Source organism: Gallus gallus, chromosome 3 (genome assembly GCF_016699485.2).
Source record: "Gallus gallus isolate bGalGal1 chromosome 3, bGalGal1.mat.broiler.GRCg7b, whole genome shotgun sequence".
NCBI lineage: Eukaryota > Metazoa > Chordata > Aves > Galliformes > Phasianidae > Gallus > Gallus gallus.
In genome coordinates this window covers 87,103,741-87,111,000 of record NC_052534.1, presented here as the reverse complement: position 1 = coordinate 87,111,000, position 7,260 = coordinate 87,103,741, and positions in this window count along the sequence as shown.

Sequence of the window (7,260 nt, the reverse complement as noted above, 5' to 3'; positions counted from 1 at the left end):
TCAGTCTTCCCTGAACTCTGCAGGAATCAGGGACATTCCTGAGCGGCTGCTGCCTGCATTCACCACCCCAAGCCTTTTCACCTGAGTGTGGCACCTCTCTTCATTCAAAATAACAGGGTCAAATCAAGTTGGAGAACACTCAGAAGGGAAAAAATAAAAATAAAAAATGAAGAAGCCTGCTGTCAAGTGCCATGTTTGCTTGGCTGCTCTGTTATTTGAGAATTCTGGACAGACATCCTCTCTGGCTGAAGCAAAGATCTCCTCCCTGCTGAATGCTCTTTTTGGTCCTTGAACTGTGTTTATCTCCTGGTATCAGTAGAAGCTACATCAGTACTAATAAACAAGAGCCAGAGCTCACCCTGTGCCCTAAAGGACAAATGGTTTGGCATCGTGGGCATGTATAGCGTTAAGTTCCTTGTCAGTTCCTGTAAGCAAGATGGCCTCCTCCATACTGCCCCTTGGAGCAGTCCCTCAGCCTATGCCAACCCTGAATTACTGCTATGTACGAGAGCACTAACTAGCACGAGCCAAAGCCATACCCAGAGTGAACACTGGCAATTATTAAGCAGCAGTTCAGAGCCGTACAACAGGATGGCCATGGGAACAGAACTGACCCATGCCCTGGCCTTGTTGAATTTAGCATAGAGACAGTTACAGAAACTAAAAATGCCATCTTGAATCATGAGGTTTGTTTCAAATGCACAGAGGAAACAAACAGTTTTTGTGAGCATTTGTGTATCTGCTGTGCATGATCTTGCTTTTCTTTTAGATATACACAGTTATTAAGCACTGAAGTCACTAAAAAAATTACTTTTCTTCAGTCACATGAAAAACAAGATGGTAACTGGCAGCTATAGAACAGAAGTAAAGCTAAGAATGCAAGACAAGGAGAAAAAGCTACTGTACTCTTAAGCTATTTGCTGAGATAGAATTGTATAAGCAACTCTATTCTTTTCTGCAGTGAGATCACCCAAAATAATGAGCTGGGTTTAAGGAAAATTAGATCAGCTACTACGTGAAGATCTCCTATTACACTCGCCAGATAAATGCAGTAAGCTGTCTTGGTCTACATCTCTTTAACATCTCTGTGAATGGGAGGCTTCACAGTGACCACAGGGTTCAGAGTCCAGATTACATATCCTGAAGCAACTGGGGAGTATCACGTTCTATATAAAACATTTTTCAGCTAATACAGCAAGCAGCGATACTTTCAAAAGCTTCTAAGTGACTTAAAAGCGTAAGCCCCCTTTTCAGCCAGGACCTCGGTCTGTATCAGGTACAATCATCAAAAAGCACAGCACTATGACCCCAATTCTTTACATACCTCGCTGTTCCCAAGGTGCTCTGCAGGAGTTAAGTTGCTGTCTCTGCTGAATGGGGAACTCACTAAGCTAATGCGCACATGGTGCTAAAGCAATTTGGGAAGATTTGCCAAAGCCCATGGTGCATGAAGGCCCCGTGTAGCTAGAATTCATGCCATGAATTCTTTTGCAAGCTAATGTTTTTGCAGTCTTAGGCATAAAACCCAATATTGACTGTAAAAGGTAATCAAGTCAGCATCCCCTTTCACCTAAAAAGCTGTTTTAGAGACCAAGATGCAGTAATTTAGGGTTCAGAGCGGCCTGAGGGGATGAGAGCCCACATCTCCTATGTGAGTTTCTCAATGATTAAGAAATTCCCCTCCTACAATAAGATTTAAGTATGCTACTGAAAGAAAAACAATTCTGTTAGGCAATATTAAGGCCACTTGATTTGGAATACAAAAATATCCACCACCAGAATTGAAAGTCACCCTGCTTTCAAGATACAGTTAAGGCATAAACAACCAATAATGACCGGGTGTGTGCCACGTACCTGGGAACATGAAGAAAATGAAGGGGACCTGTAGGAATATTCCATGGATAGAAAATGACAGTGGGCTCTCGTGGGATAAAGAAGGCTGGGCTGGGTGCTTAGCTTAGCCCAATGAAGACTTGGAAGCATTGGCTTCAGCTCATGAGTCACCTGCTGCCACTGAGACAGCTGTGGATGTGCAGTCAGGTGAGTTGGCCTCCAAGTAGGAGGTGACCTCAGATTAAAAAAGGGCAAATCTCCCGAAGTTGAAGTAGCTAGAAACTGCACCTCCACAAACTGCCATCTTACTGAAAAGTGGGGAGGCTATCTTCACTCCTGTGTTTTTATTGTGTGGCTTAATCCAGCACACTCTGAGGCACTTTCCACTGCAACCTGAGACAGGCAACATCCTTCCCACCCTGTGCTCCTATCCTGCCTATCACAGTGGCCAGCATTTGATGAGCATTGCACTGAACCTCTCAATATGCTGAGAAAACAACTATCTTTTTTTTCACATTATTTCTTTGTTGGGCTTTCCTGCTGAAGTGGCTCAGCTGGAGGTGGCCAAACAACCTCAGAAGGGAGAGGTCAGGGCGGTGGCAAAGGGTGGAGCCTGGCCTTGTGCTTACCACAAGGTCTTCAGCTGCTGATCAGGTGTAGCCAGTCTTTGAGCCCTCAAAGGGAGGTATCTGAGCACTTTTTGGGAACTGCATTGGAAGAACTTCAGCTTTTGTCAACTTGAGGATTCAACGATGCTTAAGTTGGCATTTTTTTGAAGTTGTGTTTGGTTGAAGGTGTTTTTTCTAGTAGTAAAAAAACATTTGGAGTTCTAGATCAGTTTGGGATTTTTAATTCCTGGTTTCAGAGCTACTTTTGAAAATGTCATGGAAGTCCCTAGTTTGTGCAGGTGTCTCTGAGGATTTCAGCCATGATGATCACAAATGATTCAAGGATAATTATAAACGCTGTAATAACTTCTGTGTTTTACAAGTCTGCACTAGGCTTTTCAAACAAATATTATGTATGATTATTAACATGCTTAATCATCACACCTGCCAAAGGGAAAACAGAGTTGGACATAGCCAGAATCTGCATTTAAATAACACTTGATTAATTAAAGTAGTGCTTAACAGCAAGTTATGAAGGAAGATGCTGATGACTTAAAGAGATTCTCTATTTTTTTCCCATTAGTCACTCTTGCCTCCACAGACAATATGTACTATGTAAGCATAAGGTATTAAGTGCTACATGGGGAGGAACTCAGCTTGAGCTTTCTTGGATTATCATTATAATTATCACAGTATCCCTCGGAACAGTTGCTTCTACTATCTATTATTGTTCATGTGGCTGAAAATTATGTTTCTGGGAATAACCAATTTTTCTCTATGTCTATGATAATGCTTACTTTATTACCTTAATTTTAAACAAACTTGTTTCCTGCTTCTTAAGAATTTCTAAACTCTCTATAAGGGACTTTCATCCAAATCTTGTGAAGATTTCTCTCACTTCCTGAGGTCTTCCTTGGGAAAAGGACCCAAGGAACATGCAGCAGTCCCAGGAGAATGTGCCATTCTCATACTTCTACCTATTTTTTAAAGTTTGATCAGGAAGCTTAGAAAGTACAGCAGTTACAGCACAAATATAGCAGAGAGTATAGTAGAAGCTCACCACTTCATGCATTTTCATGTATTGTAATTTATCAGTCAGATCTTTCTGTGGTTGTCTGAGTCCTAAGAATTGACAAATACTCTAAGTATCAGGTAAAAATAAACATAAGAGTAGTGATTTTACCTACTCAAAATTTATGTCAATGGCAGGGAAACAGAAAAAGTCATAGGAGCCCAAGAGGGAAAAAAGTTTATACTGGGATTCTAATCAGATTTCCATCAACTGGTAGAATTGTTACAAGTGTTTTTTATCAAACAATAGCAAGCTTAGAAATTATAGAAATTCAAGCTTTTCAACTGCCTGTAGAACCCATGGGACTAAAATCTGGGCTTTTTGTACCTTTCCTTTATTTGTCACTGAGATGTATGCTGGCTGTTGGATAAATTCCATATACAGGTTTCCTTTCAGTGTGCACAGTACTGTCACAGAGTGCCATGTCATGGGAAGGCTTCATTTTTCACTGCTGCAAATGAGCGTCAACTCTCTAGGTGATATCAATCAAATATAATAAAGCTACCTCAAAATGCACCAGCTGCACATATAGACTGAAGTTTTGAGCCTTGTGCACAACTTCACAAAGCAAAGTCATATGTGATGGTAGCAAAGTACAGCCCAAGCACTGTTGTTTTCATGCAAGAGAATCGCTGCCTTTTGACAGTGAGAATTGGGACTGATACATGTAGACAAAATATCTGTCCTCAGTGCTCCCAGTGTAAGAGCAGAACTTGCCTAAAGGAGGGTGTGAGAGGCCTAAGCCATGATCTACTTTCTGTGCAGTCCTTCAGAGAGAAGTCCTGTAGTCTGAACACACATTGATGTACACACTATCTGGAAGATGCCACAGATCAGCCATGCATGACCTCATTTTTTGTAGCTGACATTTACCTGTCACCTGGGGAACTCAGGAAGTCAAATGCAAAATGTAGAGCTTGGGACTTTCAGATTGTGTTCTGGCCTTTTCAGTGATATTCCAAGTCCATAAACCAACTTGTTGCACTCATCAGCACATTGCTGAAAAACTTCTTTACAGAAAGGGTTGTTAAGCACTGGAATAGGCTTCCCAGGGAGGTGGTTAAGTCACCATCCCCAAATGTGTTTAAAAACTGTTTGGATCTGGTGCTCGGGGACATGATTTAGTGGAGGGTTGTTAGAGTTAGGGTAGTATGGTTAGGTTGTGGTTGGACTTGATGATCTTTAAGGTCTTTTCCAACCTGAGCAATTCTATGATTCTATGATTGTTTAAAATACAGTGAGTGACCAATCTGTATCCCAAGAAGAGACATTTTCTTTATTAATACCTGCAAGTACAGCACACAAGCAATAAATATCACATTGAAAGACATACAGGTAAGCAAATAGTTAGAAAGTGTGCTAACAAACAGATAACTAAAACCAATAGCATGTGAAGAGGAAAATGGCAAGTGGCAAACAAGTGGTGATGCTAGGAAGGGTAAAACTAGTAAAGCAAGATTTATAATGGTTTAGAATTTGTCATATACATCATGGCTTAAAGTAGTAAAAATACAGCAATAGTTTGTCGCAAAGATTCTGTAGTATTTTATGAAATGCTGATCTAAAAGAGCAGATGGTGCTGTAGAGAAATGGAAATCTGCACTGCTTTTTTGCATGTAATAAGAGATGACACTGCATTGCCTCAACTTCATACTCTCTTGAACATTGCATTACCCCAAAGACACGTTACTCCTTACCTTTCCTTTCTAGAAAGCTTATCTTGAAGAGAATTGTGAAGGAAATGACAGGCAACTTTGAGGATTGGGTCATGGAGGACAGTGATTAGAAAAGGTTCAGAAGGATTGATATGAAAAGCAATCAGGAAGACTAGATTGCTTGCAAATTTGTCACCTTAACCAGATGAGAGGATGTGATAAGGGACAAGAGATTGATTAGGCAAGCAATTGTTCCAACATATGGATGTTGGTATGGAAGCTGGTGATTTGTGATCATCAGACCAGCAAGGAGTTGACCTGATGACTTCTAGTGCAACGGATGGAGGAGCCAAATGTAGACGTTGATAGTGGTTGGGGTGGTTGCACTTGGAAGCGCATAGGTATCAAGGGGGTATGCATGACGTATTCCCAAATGTAGGTATATTAAATATACATTACAGTGCAGAATTTTAAACAGGGTTAGAAGCTGAAAAATTAAGATGAAAAGTAAGAATAAAATGTTTCGCAGGGCATCTGTGTTCTTCCTTAAGGGCTTTTGGTCCCTTGGGATGTTCAGAGTCTACAACTTGTATAGGAGATGAAACAAATATGCATAGCCAGAAATCAAAGCAAGAACTAAACCCATCTGGGGATATCACCTCACCAGTATTTTAAATTGATGCACATTTTTCTTGCTCCAAGCTAGTTTGAGATAGTTCTCCACTTTCTCATGACCTTTGAGATGAGGTTTCATCTACCTTTTATTTTTAATCTGAAACTAAATGCAGAGATGAGAGCAGAAAGAAAATATTCTGATCCAGCAAGTTCACCATGATTTTGAAGTTATACTTCCAAAGTAAAAAATTGTAGATGACACAGAGTATGCTAAAACCGAAGCATAAAGCCTGAAAACTTTGCTTTCTAGAGACAATAAATGCCCTAAAGGAGCTATACAGTAAAGAATATCACTATAAACACCTGTACTTCTCTCTAGCTTATTCACACATAGAGCAGTGTCATCTGGGAAATAAAGATCAACACAACTGCAGTGTATTTGTGGGCATGGGTTTCAGTTCTCTACTGCCCTGCACTTTGCTTTAGCATGTACATCGTTGTAAAGATTTTTGCAATGCACTGAATCCCCCCGCTGTGTCACTAATTAGAGAAACCTCCTCTCAGTTCCAGTGAGACATCAGCTCTGAACTCAGTCTTTTTTCACAATTTGTAGAAAATTCAGAGAACAAAGACATAAGTGTTTCAGAGACTGGAGAAAGTCACTTGAAAGGAATTGATATGAGAAATAAAAGGATAGCCTGAGCAAACAACTTTCTTTGAGCACAACCAAAGATCTTCTTTAGTATGGAATAAACTATTACACTGAAGCCAAGTGAGCATATTAAAATAAAAGTTAGAAAAGAAGGTACAATTTTCTAATAGGGTAATATATCACATTATGTGTATATTCAAATAACTTACATACACTTACATGACTATTGATATATCTGAATCCCTCTTTATCACTAAGGCATTTATCCTCTTAATTCTCCTGCACTATTGATAAATGCTGCTATTATTGTATCACAAATGAGCACAGAACAAGGTTCCTGAGTCTTGTCAAGGCAAATACATTTTTAAAATTTTTTGTCTATCAAAAATAGAAGTGTATAGTGGACAAGAATTAGGAAACAAAGCAACAGCATTTATTGTCTGGAATAGCACTATTTCTGCTCTGCTATACAGATTTCAATCTCAGAATATCTCACAAAAGCTAATTCCTTTCACTTTTCTGTTATAAATGCATCACCAACACATGCAAATATGGAATTTTTGTTTTCCAGCATTTCACAGTGAACTAATGACAAAAGCAAGGAAACAATCCAGAGATTCTGAGCCCTTCTCTTTCTCTAGTTTAAATGAAACACAAGGCTCTGTGTTTATGCCCTCTAAGCTGTATCTTAAGTTTTACTAACAACTTCTATGAAATGAACAAGATACAAGACTTCAAACATCAATCCTCAGCCTTTCCAAAATAAATTGATTTGATCAATCACTTTTTACATTACCATCCTGACAAAAATGGGGAGAAAGGATC